Raw genomic sequence first — 16,199 nt, 5'->3', positions numbered from 1 at the left:
TATATCAGAATTAAGAGGAGCCAGCAAAGGGGATAATATTGATTGTGAAAGTGTGGGGTTGACTGGCCAAGCCCATTCTGCTGGGATTTCCACCTGGGGCTCAGTAACTGACAGAAGCAGGTTAGATCACTCAACTCATACGCTATTACAACTTTGCGTAATAACATGTAAATCCTATAACGTCTCTTTACCCTAAAGCCATAAAACTCTGATTCTATAAATGCATTTTTTCGTAAACATAATTAGAATACTTTATTGCTAATATATTCCCTCAAATTCACTCCCTTAAAATTGGTGTGTCTTTCTCCCTGTTAATGGATTTGACCATTTTCACAGCTTTAGATCCTTTCTACTCTAGTTTATATTTAGCGGCTAGGTAAAAAATTCCTTTATTCCTTTATGTTAGCTATTTCTTCTTTCTTTCTTTGTTCCCACAGTACTGTTCTAGATTTAAAAACATACATTTTGAGGGGATTGGAGAAGGAAGGCTGAAAAGTGTGCTTGTCCCACCAGACTTACCCAGTCGTGCGCATTTATTCTTCACAGTGTGGCATCCTGTCTTTTGAGATATATGTGTGTGCATTATGGTCTAGGTCTGTATCTGTGGATGTGAAAGCTGTGATTTGTCAGCTTTAAAAAAAAAAAACCGATGGATAAATTGTGTGCATTCATGATTTTGCCCTACACATTTTTTTTTTCCCAGGTGTCAGCTAAGGCCACCCTGCCTCTATTGCAACTGGGTACAACTAGTAGGGACTTCCTAACCCTGTTGCCTGTGGACTTCCACAGTGATCCCCAGCGTCTCCCCAGCATCTCTCGGGATTTCTGGGGGCTGAGCAGAGTGGAGTCTGTGCTCTAAGGCCTCTTCTGATCCTGGGCCACTCCTTTCCTTCCTGTAATGTTGTCTCCATTTACAGCCCATAAAATGCTGCCTGTTCTGTGATCAAATGGACCAAAAACCTCCACTTAGAAAAATAAAAGTGAGCAGGGAAGGCCTTCTAGGGATGCATCTGTGTTGAAATGAGACCCTGACAGCAAGCACAGCTTCCTAGCAGTACTGCTGGCGTTGAGTCACGTGGGTAAGAGAAAAATGTCCCTACCATTTACTGAAACAGTGCAGACTCACTGCAGCTCCTGCCAGACATGCTAGCTGGGCATCACAGAAAACCCCGAAGCCCCCCAGGTGAAGGCGATGGTGAGAGGCAAATATTCTGAGGCAAAAGGCTGGATTAAACAAGGGATGGGCAGACCATGGAGGCGGCAAACTGGCCCCTTTCTCCTCTGTCCTGGGCCGACAGAAAGGTATGCTATCACCAGCTACAGGAGTTCCTCAGGGACTGCAAAGTAAAGAGATGACTTCGGGTAACTAGAAGTTATTAGGATTTTCTAAGGCAGTTGAGAGATAGGAGCAGATTTAAGTGAGAAGCCAGAGCCCCCAACATTTTGAGGGGTGGTCTGTATGGCGCCCGGGGCAGAGGCGGCAGCCAGCTCGAGGAGCAGGTCCTGAGCCCCTCACCTGGTGATGCCCGGGGGTCGGCCCGGCGAGTTTACCGAGACACCCCAGCAGACCCCTGGAGAGATGGGCGCACAGGGTCCCAGAGGGACAGGCTCGAGTTGCGAGAAGGTGAATCCTCCCCCATGCATTCCACGGGCACATCTCCACAGCAGTTCTAAAAATGAGGCAGATACCACAAGGAGGGATCGCGTCAACACGTCTGCAGCACGATCGGCCAGTCTGCACGTCCATCTCGCATCCGCGTGCGTGTACAGACACGCGTCAGAAGCGGACGGGGACTGGGCGGGCTTGTCAAGTGGAACGAAGCTGTACCTTCTTTTTAAAAAATGTTTTAAAGTTTACATTGACAATTTAAACATAGGGTTGCAAATCTTAAGGGGAAATTTTTCTCCAGGTTTTTAAGAAAGAAGGAATCACGTTCAGCTGGTGGGATCCGAGCTTCACGCAGGAGGCTGGGTTCTCGCTGGGTCATGAAAGCAGGGAAGGGACCAGGAGGAGCCTGAGGGGGCGGGTGGAGATGGGGCCGTTCTGGCCGGAGCTGTTAGGATGTGCTGAGCCAGCCAGGAACTCAGTCCGTGAAGGAATATGGCTGCAACGTAGACTGAGGGGGACTTGGGTGCCAGATTTGGTCATTCTATCTTCTGTGCAAAAGGAGAGTTGAGGTTTTTGAGCAAGGCGGCAGCATTATCCTAGTTGCGGCGCATGAATGCTGCTCTGGGTCCCGCGGGCTGCAGACCGAAGTAAAACTCTAAATGTGGGGAGCATATAGCTCAGTGGCAGAGCGCATGCTTAGCATGCACGAGGTCCTGGGTTCAGTCCCCAGTACAGTACCTCCATTAAAAATAAAAAATAATAAATAAATAAAATGAATTACCTCCCTCCCCTCCAAAAACCTCTTGAGTGGGAGCTAGTAAAAGGCCGATGCAGCAGTTTGGTACAAACCTCCTAAGGCCTTGCTCTCTGAGGTGCCAACGGGAATAAGGAAGGAGGGGAGACATTTGCAAAAGCCTCGGGTGATGCTCGGCCCCCGGTTGGAGGAAGAGAGTGGCAGAATGGAGAAAGGACGCAGGGGACACAGCGCAGTCCAACCCCGCAGCTGCCTCTGGGAAGTGACGGCGGAGACGTTCCCCGAATATAATTACTGGGAGGTGGGGGGGGGGGGACCTTTGACGGAGCAGTTCCAGGAGGCGGGGGTGTCAGGATGCAGAGCTGGGAGAGGAGGGTGCCGCGAGGGCGCAGCGGGCTGGCCGCGCCGTTTAGGAACTTGGTAGGAGTGGGAAGGAAACTGGAGGGAAAAGCTGTTAGAGGAATAGTCTTATTATTAAGAAAAGGCTCTCCTTTCTGAAAGACCCTTGACCTCCAAGCCAACTCACCCTTCCAGTTTCCTTCTTATCTCACTGTCCACTCCATTGTTCCCAGAAAAAAAGCTGAGGCTGCAAGAGGCAGTTGGAGGGTTGGTGTGACGATGTAAATTCTCCCAAATCTGACCCCCCAGCTTCCAGTCTGGTCCTCAGACAGTTCCCGGGCAAGATGGGACCTGGAGATTGCTGAAGAGACCTGGAAGGCGGGGTGGAGGGGATGAGCTCTGCGTTCCCGGACTGCCTCCTTTCTCCTCCTGGGGCCCCTCTCCCCCGCCTCCCCTGCCAAAAAAGTATCCTCAGTGCAGCTTCCAGTGAGTCAGCTGTTCAGAGCACAAAACGACTACAGTGTTAGAAAGTACAATAAACTAGAGTAAAATAAAATAAAATGTTGGATTTAGAGTTTAGGGTGCGGGCATTCAGACTTGAGATTGGTATCTTGAATTTCTTACCACATTCTTACAGCATCCAAAGCTAGAATCCAGGCCCTGGGGAGCTAATCACAGTGACGAGAGGCACTCAGTTGCTTGTTCTGAACCGTGTTGAACAGTGCAGCAAGCTTGGAAAGCGTGACTTTTTCTTTTTGGAGCAATGAAACAACTCCTTTGTTGTGAGTGGGTTGAGGGCTACAAAGTAGCTAGTCGAATTGTATGAGCAGGACTCATTTTAAAATAGTGTGACTGCCCTGAACCCAGGTCTAGCGGCATCGTAGGAAGAAGCAGGAATCACATTGTTAGCTTTTCTAAAGCAAGAGGCAGCTGCTGGCTCATGGAGTTTGAGACGGAACCAGAGCTGCCCATGTCGAGGGCCCTGTGGTGGGGCTGAGGGTGAAGGCTGATTTCACCACGTCTCCTTCTTCAGCCACCTGCCTGCCAAAAACCCCAAAGAAAGGAGGCTAGTGAGAAACGACTGGGCACAGCCTCCTCTCCGGTCAGCGTTCGGGGAGGATGGGCGAGGACCGGGATCTCTCCGGATGCCTCTCTGTCCCTCCCTTAAGATTCAGGTCCTAAGAGCTCAGAGTTCCCTGTAGAGTGGATTTGTTTGGTTTTGTTTTTGTGCCAACAATAAGAAATACCGACGTACAAATTACATGAAGTGTGGGGCAGGGGGAGATTCCTCACCTTTCCTCCCCGCCGGTCCTCTGTCCTCTTGTCTCCGGCTGGAGCCCCAGGGCTGAACCCAGCCGGAACCCAGCTGTCACAGGAGTGTAAGGGGACACAGGCTGCAGGAGTCGTCCCGGGAGAGGGAGCAGGAATGCTGAGCTGGCAGACAGGCCCGGGACTGGCCCAAAGATGCACAGCATCCTCATTTAAGCTCATTTAGCACCATTTAGCTAATTTGCATTTTCAACCAGCTCTTATGCTGCCCTTCTCTTCTCCACCCTAGGGCTCTCCCCTCCTCTGCCTCATTTGCCTTCTACTGCTGATCCTTTCAAGATTTCTTGGTTAATGAAGAAGCAAAGCCCTTGTCTTCTGGGACGCAGGCTCATTCCTCAATTTCTGGGGAAAGCACTTCGTGGGAAGCTGAGGGATGGAGAGAGGATGCAGGTGAGTAGACAGGGGTGGGGGTAGGGGTGGGGGGGCGCCTCCCCCCAAGGAACCGTGCTGGCAGTTGGCTCGGGTCAGCCTGACTCAGGAGGTGGACCCGGAGAAGCTGAGGGAGGAAGAGGGGTCAGCAAAGGAGACTTAATCAAAACTGCAGAGAAAAGGAGCCTGTCTCCCTTCGGCCCGTCCTTCTGGGGAACCCAGTGCGTCTCCGCTCTCCCGTCAGCCCGCCTCCCTTGGCCCTCTTACACAGAAGCCCAAAGCCAAGCCCAGGCAGGACTGCAGACGAACACAAACCAAACCTCTGCTTTCAGCACAGACGAGACCCTTGGAGCCTCACCATGAATTCAGTTCCTATTTCTCTCCCAGGGAAACTTGCCTCTAACGTTTCATCTCAAATTATGAAATTAAACGCCTTATACGCTATTAAAGAAATGCTAGGTGTGGGGAGTCTGTTTCACCCCTGAAAGCATAGGAGATGTTTGTCTGCGGGGCAGGTCCTGGTCTGGGGGCAGGTCAGCTGAGAGGGGGCGATGCTGACCGTCCGGGGAGCGGGAGGCGGGCAGGGTGGGGAAGTCCTGCTGTGAACCACGCACCCTGCTCTCTGGCCTCCTGGGTGTAAGTCAGAGGTCTCATGAGATCTAAGAACCAGTGGAGCAGGGTTTCTGCACAGGGCGAGGAAATGAGGGCAGCAAAGCCTTGGTGAGACTTAGGTGAGGTTGGAGTGCAGCCGGCTAGAAACCGTGCCACTCAGGGCGCCCAGCACACGGAGTTTATCCTGCAGACCAGAGTGGGCGAGGGAGCCAAGGAGGGCGGAGCGGGAAAACAGAGGAGCAGACTGATAAGGTTATATAAAGAAAAACAGCAGAGGAAAACATCGCCTAATCCAAGAAGGGCACGATTACATTTTGATTTCGTGTAACACCCTTCCCGCTCCCCAGGCAGAGCTCCCGGCCTCCCCCATGCTGTGTGATACCAGGCAGGGCAAAATCCCTGCGCCCTGGTCAGAACAGCGCTCTGACAAACATCTGTCCAGATCTGCAGCCTCTCCTCAACACAGGGGCCAGCTCAGCAAATCCAGGGCCGTGTGCAGAAAGCTGCTGACAGGCTCTGCGAGGAAACACAGGAAGTCCTCCCTCTGGTAGAAAGGGGCCCGCGGCCTCCAGTCTAGGCTGCAGAGCATCTTCTGGGGGGGGGGGGGGCAGCAGGTCAGGGTTAGGAGTGAGGGGTGAGGACCTTAAACCCCAAGGGCCTGCCCACTCTCCCCCAGCTCCCCAGAGGACAGGGGGTCCCAGGAGGTTCTTGCTACAGGAAGTGGCAATGGTGGGGGTTGTCGAGGGAGGCCAGCCTGGCTGCCTGGGTCACAGTTGGAACAAGAAACAAATTCTGCTCAAGTTATGAGTGAACCACTCAGTCTCCATCTTGGGAAGTGAGAATGTGTGTTGCACCCAGCGAGGGGGGCTGTCAGGCCCAGACTCCACCCCAAACATCGGTAGAAGCTTCCAGCTCCCCAACACCTGCTGCCCACCTCCGCTGTGTGTGCTGAATCCCAGAGCCTTGCAGGGATGCTCGGGGGCCTTCCTGTGCTACGTCCATCCAATAAACCCTCATTCCCAGAGGGAGTCTGAGCATGAGTTTTAAGTCCACTAATACGATTGTTTAAAAAAATTTCCACTGTGAGGTGGCACTCAACTCCTGTGGCTTCTGGAGACTGCCTTCTGTCTAGATGCCTGGCTTGTGAATGTATCTGTACCAGCTTCTAAAATGCTTTCTGTGCTTCAACACTGTAAGCCTTTTCTTCAGTGTAACAGCTCCGAGCAGCTGGAGCAGAAACGCTGCAGAGCTCTCCAGGGCGTCCCAGAGAACGGCTGTCTCGCGGGCCTGGAGCCCTGGACCGGCCAATGCCCGGCCTGGCCCGCTCTGTCTTGAGAGCCCACGGAGCGAGTGTCTCCCCTCAGCCCGGCAGCAGCCTCCCCCGTGGCGGCGAGGAAGGGCCTGACATCTGCAGTCTTGACCTTCGTTTGCCTTGACATGACTTACCACTCGTGCTTTGGGGGGAAAGCGGTCCTGGTGAGAAAGGCAGCCGTGGACGCTGGAGCGAGTTTCTCTGAGAGCTTGCCGGGCTCCGTGTCGCCGCTGGCTCGTGCAGCTGCTGGGTCCCCGGCGTTCACACCTCTGCTGCTTCCTTTTATTTCCATTCTTGGGAACATGTACAAATTTTGGCCATATTTATACAGTGTACAAATCATGCTTTAGGTGATAATTCTAAGACATGTGACTAGACGACTAAGAATAGCAAAGAAATGCCAATTAAGCACAAGCAGTGGGTTTTAGACGGGCCAGGAGAGGGGCTTCTGACGAACTTCATGCGTTCCCTTGTTTCCACCCACCCCGAGATTTCCAGGGGGAGGCGGTTGGAAGTAAGAGTATGCCTTTTAAATGAAGAATCTACTAAAAAAGAAGCTACTTTTCTGTAAGTCTAATTGGTCGGCCCTAGAGGAAGGATCTATGTTCGTATGCATTGTGCAGAAAGGGATCTTAAAGAACAGAGAGGCAGCGTGAGACAGCAGAGACTGAGATCATCATTCAGAGAAGAAAAGGCTTTCCTGGAGGGGCCCGCATGCACTACAAACTCCCCGTCACAAGAACGTCCTTCTGTGTCCTGGAAGCCTCAGGTGAATGCACTTGGAGGCATTTATTCATTACGGTTAATGAATAGTCCATTGCCTGCCTTCCCGTGATGGCAGCAGGGATCTGCCCCGCCGTGAGGCCACGCCTTGCGGGGTTTCCAGCTTGATTACGTGGAGCAGGGTTCTTAGCCTCAGCACTAGTGACGTTTTGAACCGGTCATTTGTTGCAAGGGGTGGGGGAGGGCTGTCTTGTGCACTGTTGGATGTTTATCAGCATCCTTGACTGTCCATGAGGTGCCACTGCCACCCTCTCCTAGTCATACCACCAAAAAGGTTTCCAGACATTGTCCAGTGTTCCCTGAGGGACAAAACCCCTCCTCTCCCCCATGCTGAGAACCAGTGGTGTAGAGGAATGACGTCTTATTTCCACTGCTCTCAACAATTAAGTTAGCTCTCTGGGGAGCCCTGAGGGACACAGGACGTCATTCCCAATCATGCAGATCGCCAGCAGGCTGATGGAGTGAAGTGCTGACCGCGTGTGTGTCCGGAGTTAATGATTCCAGGCTGCAGGGGTGAAAGGTCCCTGTGACAGCAGTCACTCCCTGCCCCATCCCCAAGCACCTGGGATCCCATGAGCAAACCTCGTCAAGTGCTCAGTGGGCCAGATCCTGCTGAGGCTGTGAGAAAATAGGAATTCTGGATTGTGAACATTAAAACGAGTCTTTGGCCGCAGGCAGCGACCAGGGCAGCGGTGAATAATGATGCGTCTCCCTAGAAGAGCCCCTCGTATTTCCGTCCGAAAGCAATCATTGCATGCTGAGGCGGAGACACGGGGGGACGTGCTGTCTACATACAGGGTGCTCCCTAAATGTATGACGTTATCCCCCAAACTCTCAGGACAAGGATGTAACATCAAAAACAACCCCCCCCCCCCAAAATCCTCTTGGCTCTGGAGAACTAACCGATGCTCCTTCTACACTGTGGTCAGTAACATCTGAATGCTGTTGGGTGAGGTAACCCTGGGGTTGCCATGGAAACATGCCTGTATCAGGAAACCTCACTGAGTTGCATCTCATCTGCAGCTGGGGGCCTGGACATTGAGGGAAGAAAGTCATGCCCTAGAGGGAGACACACCCCGAAGGGGAACAAAGCCATGGCACCAGGGATACTCTCCAGATCCTTTCTGTCTGCCGACCTCGAAGTCCCACTTGTGCATAAGGAGACTGGTCCCGGGGCAGCCAGCGGTCCCTGAGCTCGCAGCGAAGGCAAGCCGGAGACGGGGTAGGGCAGGGTGTGTGTAGAAACTGGGCGCCCGAGACTCCTCCCACTGGCGCGCAAAGCCAAGGAGGCATCGGCTTTGACGTGGAAGCTGGCTGTCGCTGCCAGTGTTCCGGGTTCTCAGAAGAGGAGACGTTTCTGTTGCCACAAATAGACTAGAAAATGGTCTTGACAGTAATGCTCGGCTGGCTTAGAGGGCTCTGAATTCTGCTGGAATAAGCTTCGTGAGCAGTCAGGCCGTGATGCTAACCCACGAACGTCACGTGGATTGTGACAGGACTCCGCGTGGCTGTTTTCCACCGGGAGCAATATTTATGGTGACCCAGGACAGGTGCCTGTGCCGTTTTAGATGAAATCAGGCTCCCGTTCTGAAGGGCTTTCTCTCTAAGGACCAGCTCGTGTCCAGAAGAGGATGGACCAGTCTCTGACAAGTGATGTCTCATGGTTAGTGTATCTGTTTCTAATAAGCCAAGTTTTATAGTCTGTCAGTGAACTGACTGCAAAGTTATAAAAGTTGATCTCATAAAAGAGAAACATGAGTGGTTGACACATTGTATCTGTGTCATTCTGTGCTCTGGCAGCTGGGCTGGCCCTCATTTACAGCAAAGGAGGTGACATAAAAGCAGAATAATCGGATTTCAGCTCTAACGGGGATTTCTCTACCCCGTGGGGCTCTGGAGGGCTCGGACTATTGTGTGAATTCTGGTTTCCAGGGAAATCTATTTTCTGTGTCACTGCTGAGATGTACTTGGTAAATTCCAAAAGGACTAAGGCAGGATGGAAAGGCTTCTGGCTTCTTTAACAACTGGAGTGAGGACTGATAACGTATTTGCAGAATAATAACTCAAGAAATAGACTCAAACTGACACTCTTTAAGTTTTCAAGACTCTCCCTAATCTCAGCATCTTTCTGAAAATATGATGGCTTCAATTTTTACTTTATGACATGTCAGGTTGTTAGGAGAGGTAGAGAAAGAATAGTTCTTCTTAAGAACAACTTCAGTCCTGAACGTCCACCCCGCTGGCGTCTGATCCTGCTTTGCCACCTGACCAATACGTACTTCTTTCCCTGGATGCTCTACTTCTTTGCAAAATTTTATTCCAAGCAAAGTTCTCACCAGGGATGCAGGGAGAGGCTCACCCATCATGGGATGCAGGACAGCCCACCTATCACCTGATGCAGGACAGACCACCCATCACCTGCTGCAGGGACAGAATCATTCAAAACCTTCAAAGAAAAATAATTATTTGTAAACTTACATATGAATGGGCAGGTCATCAGGACCTGAGGCTGCTCCAGGGACCTGTCTTCTCTCTTTCTTTGTTAGTTTTTATCTTCATAAACCTTTTTCCACTCTCTACCAGCTGGAATCACCCTCAGCTCCCAATGGCCAATTTGAACCTGGCTGTGGTTGCCCCAGCTTTGACTTAACCTCAATGTGCCCTTCATTTCACCTCTGCCACTAATGCCTCAGTCCCCCAGCTCACCTTTTCAGGCCACTGCACAGCTTTGGGAGCCCATAGACAGGCTCCCGCAGGTCCTTGGCTTGCCACTCGGGCCCGGGTTGTGAGGGCGCTGCAGGAACAAGAGGGCTGTGTTGCCGCGGCCGCCAGGCGTGTAGTGGAGCGTGTTCTTCGAGAGGGGCTGTGCCCTGTAAATAAAGACCAACCTCTTAATAGGCCATTGGTCACCATCCCAGATCTTAAAGACATTGCTCCATCCTTCCACGACTCAGCTCCAGCTCTCTTTCCAAGCTTCCTTCTAGCCCAGACAAAGCACTGGCCTGTCCTGTGGTCCCTCAGCTGCCTTGCCTCTGTGGGTTTTCTCCACATATGGGAAATCTGCTCTCTTCTCCAGCCCCAGCCATTTCTCAAGGGCCGTCCTTTCTGTAAAGCCTTCTCTGATCCTTAAAGGGAAAAAAAAAAAAAAGAAAGAAAAAAGCTGCCCATCTCTGCAGCCCCGCTAAGCCTGTCTCGTCACAGTGCCGCGATGGAGCTTCCCAGCGGAGGGGGAGTCTATCTCTCCGTCCCTTGAAGCTTGGGCTCGACCAGGTGGCTTGTTTTGGCTGATGGAATATTAGCCAATATGACATGTGGAGGGGCTTGAAAGGGGCTTGTGTGTCAGGGTGTGCTCTCTCTCTCTCACTGATGGGAACCTGTTTTTCCACCAGGAGAGTGAGGCTGGATCGTACCTGGAGGCTGAGAGGTCCCCTCCGTCCTTGCCATCCCAGACGGGTGAGTGAGGCCCCCCCAGATCACCCAGCACTGCTGAGCCAGCCCCAGACAGAGCTGCCTGGCCCACCCAAGCCCTGTGGGAGACGGTAGGTGGGTGTCCTCTGAGCCACTATGTTTTGGCGAGGTGGTTACGTAGTGAAAACAACGTGAGGCCTGCCCTCCGCGCTCCCTCATGTTGGGGTCTCTCCTTTTCTGAATCCCCGTAGTACTTTGTCAGTGTCTTTCATTAGACATTTGTTGCTTTCTACATTTTCTCATCATCATTTACTGGAAATACTTCCCATCAATGGGAGAATAAACTGCTTGAGGGCTGAATTCATGCTTAGCTGTCTTTGCTTTTGGCCCAGCTTCCACTCCCACAGCATCTCTTTAAACCCTGACATGGAGCGAACACCCAAACGTGGTAGTGGGGTGAATTGGTGAAGGAGGGGCGACAGGGTGCAATGAGGAAGAACACGGGTTTTGGAATTCCTGGGTTAAAACCCCAGTTCTGCCACTTACGATGTCTTCCCGGGAAAGTTATTAAGCTGTTTCATTTTGCCTCAGTTTCTTCATCTGTAAAATGGGGACAACAGCAGAACCCGCCTCATGAAGTTGCTCTAAGGATGAAATGAGGTGACGTAAGCCATCAGTGCTGCCTCTAGTCTGGTGCGCCAACAGCACACTCACTGGCAGCACCATTCCCCACTTCCACCAAATGTCATCTTATCAAAAAGAATTAATCAGTCAATAAATTCAATTTAAAAACTTGAGATGTAGTTGACATATGACACTGAGGAAGTTTAAGGTGCACAGCGTGTTGGTTTGATGCACTTACATATTGTAGCATGACTGTCACTGTAGCCACCAGGCTTGAATCTCATCTACCGAGGAACGGATCTGACTGACAATCAGCGAGGCCAGTGAGTCAGCCTGAACAGAGGTGGCTGGACTCTCCACGGCTCGTCCCCTGCTTTGGAGCGGAGGGAAATTTAAAAGGAGATGGTTGTTAAAAGCACAGCTTTGGAGCCATTTGGACCAAGGTATGAGTCCTCGCTCTCTCTCTCTCTCTCCTCGGGGGCCCTGGGGAGACTGCCTACCTCTCTGCATCCCCATTTCTCCACCTTCAGCGGGTGAATGACGGTCACTCCTCCTCCACGTCCTCCTGCTGTTTCTGCTGCTCCTCTCTCCGTGGCAGTGGCTGCGCGGTCTGGCCTGAAGGAGGCACTCGTGCAGGCGTATCTGCCCAAGGGCCCATTTTCAATTCAACTGATTAAGGACTGCCCGGAAGCACCGACCTCGTCTCCTGTAACCTTCATTTTGCAGTGGCTGTTGAGTTCCTCCTCTATAGACGGTGGCCGTCTGCACAGCCGGGAAACGCCTCCTCCGCCCTGGACGGCCGCACCGACCGTCAAAGGGAACGTAAGAGAGTGGTGTTTGAGAACGCAGCTGCTCTGGACTCTTGATTTAACCTCCTAAATATCTTTAAATCCGTCCGTCCCTACAGCTCCCGCCCCAGCCTGAGCTCCTGTCCTCTCTTACCTAGACAGCTGCCATTGCTTCCTTCTTACTTGCGATCCGCCGAGAAAGCAGAGCCCACGAGCACTTCTGCGCTGGCTGTTAACTTAGGAGTAACTCCCGAATCAGGAGTGGGGGCAGGCAGAGTGGGAGGAGAGGGAATGTCCACCGAGACCGTGTAAGTGAGGTCACCGCCGTGGAACCTCGCACCCGCCCAGGGCCGTCTGAAGGGCGCACCCTGGTTGCCCAGGAGGGGCCTTTGCCATTGGCTCCCGTTCCCACTGGCCGAGGGCTGCTCCTGGAAGCGTGGACTCCCCTGCACTTCAGATCATTCCCACACGCGCACCGGCAGCTTCCCCGGCACCGGTGTCATTGGAGAAGCCCTGGGGGAGGATGCACTTGAGGCTGGGCCGTTGTGTGAGGCCACTGAAGCCCACGTGGGAGTGTCCCCCATGACCATGGCTGTGGCCCAGCTCAAAGGGGATGCCAAGCAGGTGTGGGGCAGACCCCCAAGTCTTCTAGTAGTCTCCTAACTGCCCTACCCTCACCAGTGCCGGCGCCTCGCTCCTCCTACACCGCAGCTACAAGTGACTATGTTTTCAAAATGTAAAATGGATCTGTTGCTTATACCCACCCCCACAACTGTCAGGGCTAAAATCAGTTCTGTGGATAAAGATCACAGTCCTGAGATGGCCCAGGATGCCCTGCACCAGCCTTTGCTACCTCTGCCTGTGGCTTCTGTGTCTTCTCCTCCCACCCCCCACCTCACTCCCTGCAAATGGGCCGCTTTACCTGCTTGTCATCTCATCAAAAGTGCTGCGCACACGCTGACCACAGGGCCTTTGCACAGGCAATCCCTTCTTTCACTAGCAACCCCCTATTTGTCCTTCGCCTCTCAGCTCAAGCACCACTTCCACAGAGGAGTCTTTTAAACCTCATCTCTGGGATGGGCCAGGGTCCCTTGCCAAGCCTGTTAGACCCACATGGTCTCCTTGCAGAGGAACTAGTGTCAGCATTTACCCAGTGTGTGTGGGGGGGTTGTAGTTGGAAGGCCAGTCTGGGAGGGTGACTGACTTCTTGCGGCACAGCCTTTGGGACCTTTGGGACCTTTGGGTCCTTTGGAAATGTACACCATGTTCTCATGTTACCAACTAGAGCTATTAGGTAATTACAAATAAATCAAAGCAATGAGACAACTGCAAAACCCTAACTGGCTGACTGATCTTTCTGGTTCCTGTGTAACCAGTAAAGGCTGCTCCTTCGAGCTCCTGCCTGTGCCAGGTCTCCCTCTTCTGAGTCCGCTCACTGCCAAGGTGGGTCGCACTGTCAGCGTGGGACGTATCTTAACTCTCTCCCCGAGATGAGATGGGCTGGGAGGACACATCTTCCTGGTTCTCTGAGTGTGTGTCTTGCCCTTTAGTCAAGGTTTGTGCTCCACCCACTTGCTAAAGGGCTCACGCCGGCTGGGAGCCTGCGGTGCCGGGCGGGGGCGCGTCTCAGCGTGAAGCTTGCAGGGCTCTTTCCCAGCAGCACTGCGCACGTCTCTCCCCTGGCCGGGGACATCACGAAGCGCAGGCCATAAATCTGACTTTCAACCTCTCTGGCAACTGAGACCAAAAAAGGGGGGAAATTCTTGGATTTGGAAAAATGATATCCAGGAACATGTCTGAATTTCCTGAGGTTCAGGAGGACCTGCGAGGTTTTAGGCTTCCTAACCTGCACATGTTTAATGAATCTGGACACGTGCACACGCCCCGCCAGCGACCACCCCCTGTTCTCAAAGTAACCGCCCTGCCATCACCTCCACAAGTGTCCTTGTGTCCCTTGGACGGTGTTGTGTGTGTAGTGACGACACTTAGCATGAGGTCTACTCCCTTGACAAGCTTCCTTGTTTTTGTTGTTGTTTGTTTTGGGGGAGGTAGGGGTAATTAGGTTTATTTACTTATTTAATGGAGGTACTGGGGAGAGAAGCCAGCATCCTGTGCACACTCAGCATAGCGCTCTACCCCTGGGCTCTACCCTCCCCGCTTCTTAACAAGCCTCTAAGTGCACAGCACAGCATTGTGGATGACAAGCCCCACGCGACAGCAGCTCTCTAGCCCTAATTCATCTCGCGAGACTGAAACTTCATACCCACCGAACAGCCATGCCCCGCTTCCCCCTCCCCCGGCTCTGGGAGGCCCTGTTCTGCCCTCTGCCGCTGTGACTATTTCAGTTTCCTCAGTAAGGGGCATCATGTGGTGTCTGCCCCTCTGTGTCTGGCTTACTTCATGGGGCATAGTGTCCTCTGGGTCCGTCCATGTTGTCACAAATGGTCCTCAATGTCCATGCACAGATGGATGGATAAGGAAGCTGTGGTACATACATACAGTGGAGTACTACTCAGCCGTTAAAAAGAAGGGAATCAGTCCCTTTCTTCTTCACTCATTCCTGTCTTCAAGCTCTTCCCCCTCAAAACACTCTGTTGTTTGTTTTACTTACTTACTCTCCTTTGCCTTGGTTTTCTCTCCTTCCTTCCCTCCCTCTACCCATTCTTCCCGTCCCCTCCTCCTGCCTCCCTTACTCCCTCCCTCTCTCTTTCTTGTCTGCTCTCTGTTCTCTTTTCTCTCCCCCCACCCTGTGTATCCCCACTTTTCACACATCCTTCCACAATCTTCCTACTGCTTTAGTGCAATGTAAACGACTTGAAAGGGAACAGAACCCAGCTGTCACAGAACATTCCTTCCCTTCCCCAGCCCTTTCCCCAGGGCTCCAGAATCTTTCCAGCCCACTCAGCTCTCTCTGTAGGCAGTCCGTCTCTGTAGACGTGCCTGGAGCATCCCTAATAGGAGCCTGGGAGCACTTTCCCCTCGGGCTGCTTGGGGAAGTGGGGTGTCACCCACCTGCCCCCCACACTGTGCTGTCAGGCACCTCCCGGCTGGGTGCATCTGAGGCCCAAAGCCACATTCTCTGCCAGGCCCAGGGCAAGTGAAGCATCACCCTCCTCTTCTGCACCCCAGCCTCAGACAGCTGCTCCCCACTGCGAGCACATGACTGATGGAGCCCATCCAGAGAAACCCGCCTCGACGTGTGTTGTAGGCAGAGTCACGAATGATCCCAGTTGAAACAGCTTTGGCAACGACCCAGCACAAAGGTCTTTGAAAGAAAGTCGCCCCTTATCTGTAAGAAGAGCAGAGCCAGTGGTTAACAACTTCATTACACTTTATCTCCAGAGGGGCGTGGAGAAGGGAGGCTTGGGAGTGATTTCCATGTAGATAGACCCCATCCTGAGGTTTGCAGAGTCTCCGTGTCACCCACAGTCAAAGTCCCTTTTTCTTTTTGCTCCAGAGAGGAAAAATAAAAACACAAATCTGCCCACTTACGGATCAGTGCATCTCATGCTGTTCAACAGCAGATGGCACTGGGATGCCTCTGAGCTGTCCTCGTTACTGGGGATCTCAGTGCAATGAGCAGGGCCCTGGCAGCCTTTCTGTCCGCGAGGCCAGACCGATGAACACTTCTTTGGGATCCTTCCCAAGTCAGTCTGGGGGCCAGAGGGTATCAGCTGGTGCTCCCAAAGCAATGCACCATGGGAAGTCTGCCGTTTTTCTTCTTGTTTGGCCCTCTTTGGAATTTTTGTCTGAGAGGAAGGTCCTAGGATGCTTGCAGATGAGGCTTGTGGATTGAGACCTTGGGGAGAGACGTTTTGAGATGCCGTGAAACACTGAGCAACTTTACTTTACAAACTACAACCACGTATTCTTAATTCGGGAAGTCCTTCCTCATACAACTTTCTGTGGAGTGAGGTGAGAAGTTTCCAAGGCCTTGCCCATCTCTGCTGCCCCTGGAGAACCATCAGCGGCACCTTCTCACCTGAGTGTTTCGTGTGGTGACTCTGGGCAAACGGGGCGCAGTGCCTCTCAACACAGGGAGGTGGCACAAGTTCTGTGACCCTGAAAAGCACGTCCGGCCTTGTCCCGGGTTATGGGTCACTTTCGGAAGGCGCCCTGAGGCCTTAATTCATTCTTACCTCCTTTTCTCAGGTTGAAGAGGTAAGAATGAAATGCCGGGGGCGAGACACGCCCCGCACCGTGCCAGGTGCCCTCTGAGGAAGGAGCATTGCCCTGAAGGGGAGCTGACACCCCACGGTAAATTTGGGTCCT

The 16,199-nt window shown here is 52.6% G+C and overlaps 1 long non-coding RNA gene across 7 annotated transcripts in view; it reads left to right on the top strand.

Annotated features, from left to right (window-relative positions):
- LOC116661145 overlaps window positions 1–12,087 on the top strand; it is a 225,036-nt gene extending 212,949 nt beyond the window's left edge. For 6 of the 7 annotated variants that reach the window (XR_004316913.1, XR_004316911.1, XR_004316908.1 and 3 more), the window contains 4 exons: window positions 4,261–4,421; window positions 10,497–10,650; window positions 11,404–11,582; window positions 11,866–12,087. This is a non-coding gene — a long non-coding RNA (uncharacterized LOC116661145). The remainder of the gene's footprint in view (window positions 1–4,260; window positions 4,422–10,496; window positions 10,651–11,403; window positions 11,583–11,865) is intronic. The other variant, XR_004316910.1, reaches the window with a different exon arrangement.
- The last annotated feature ends 4,112 nt before the right edge of the window (window positions 12,088–16,199 follow it).

This window comes from Camelus ferus, chromosome 33 (genome assembly GCF_009834535.1).
Source record: "Camelus ferus isolate YT-003-E chromosome 33, BCGSAC_Cfer_1.0, whole genome shotgun sequence".
Lineage (NCBI taxonomy): Eukaryota > Metazoa > Chordata > Mammalia > Artiodactyla > Camelidae > Camelus > Camelus ferus.
This window is presented reverse-complemented; position numbering and strand designations above follow the sequence as displayed.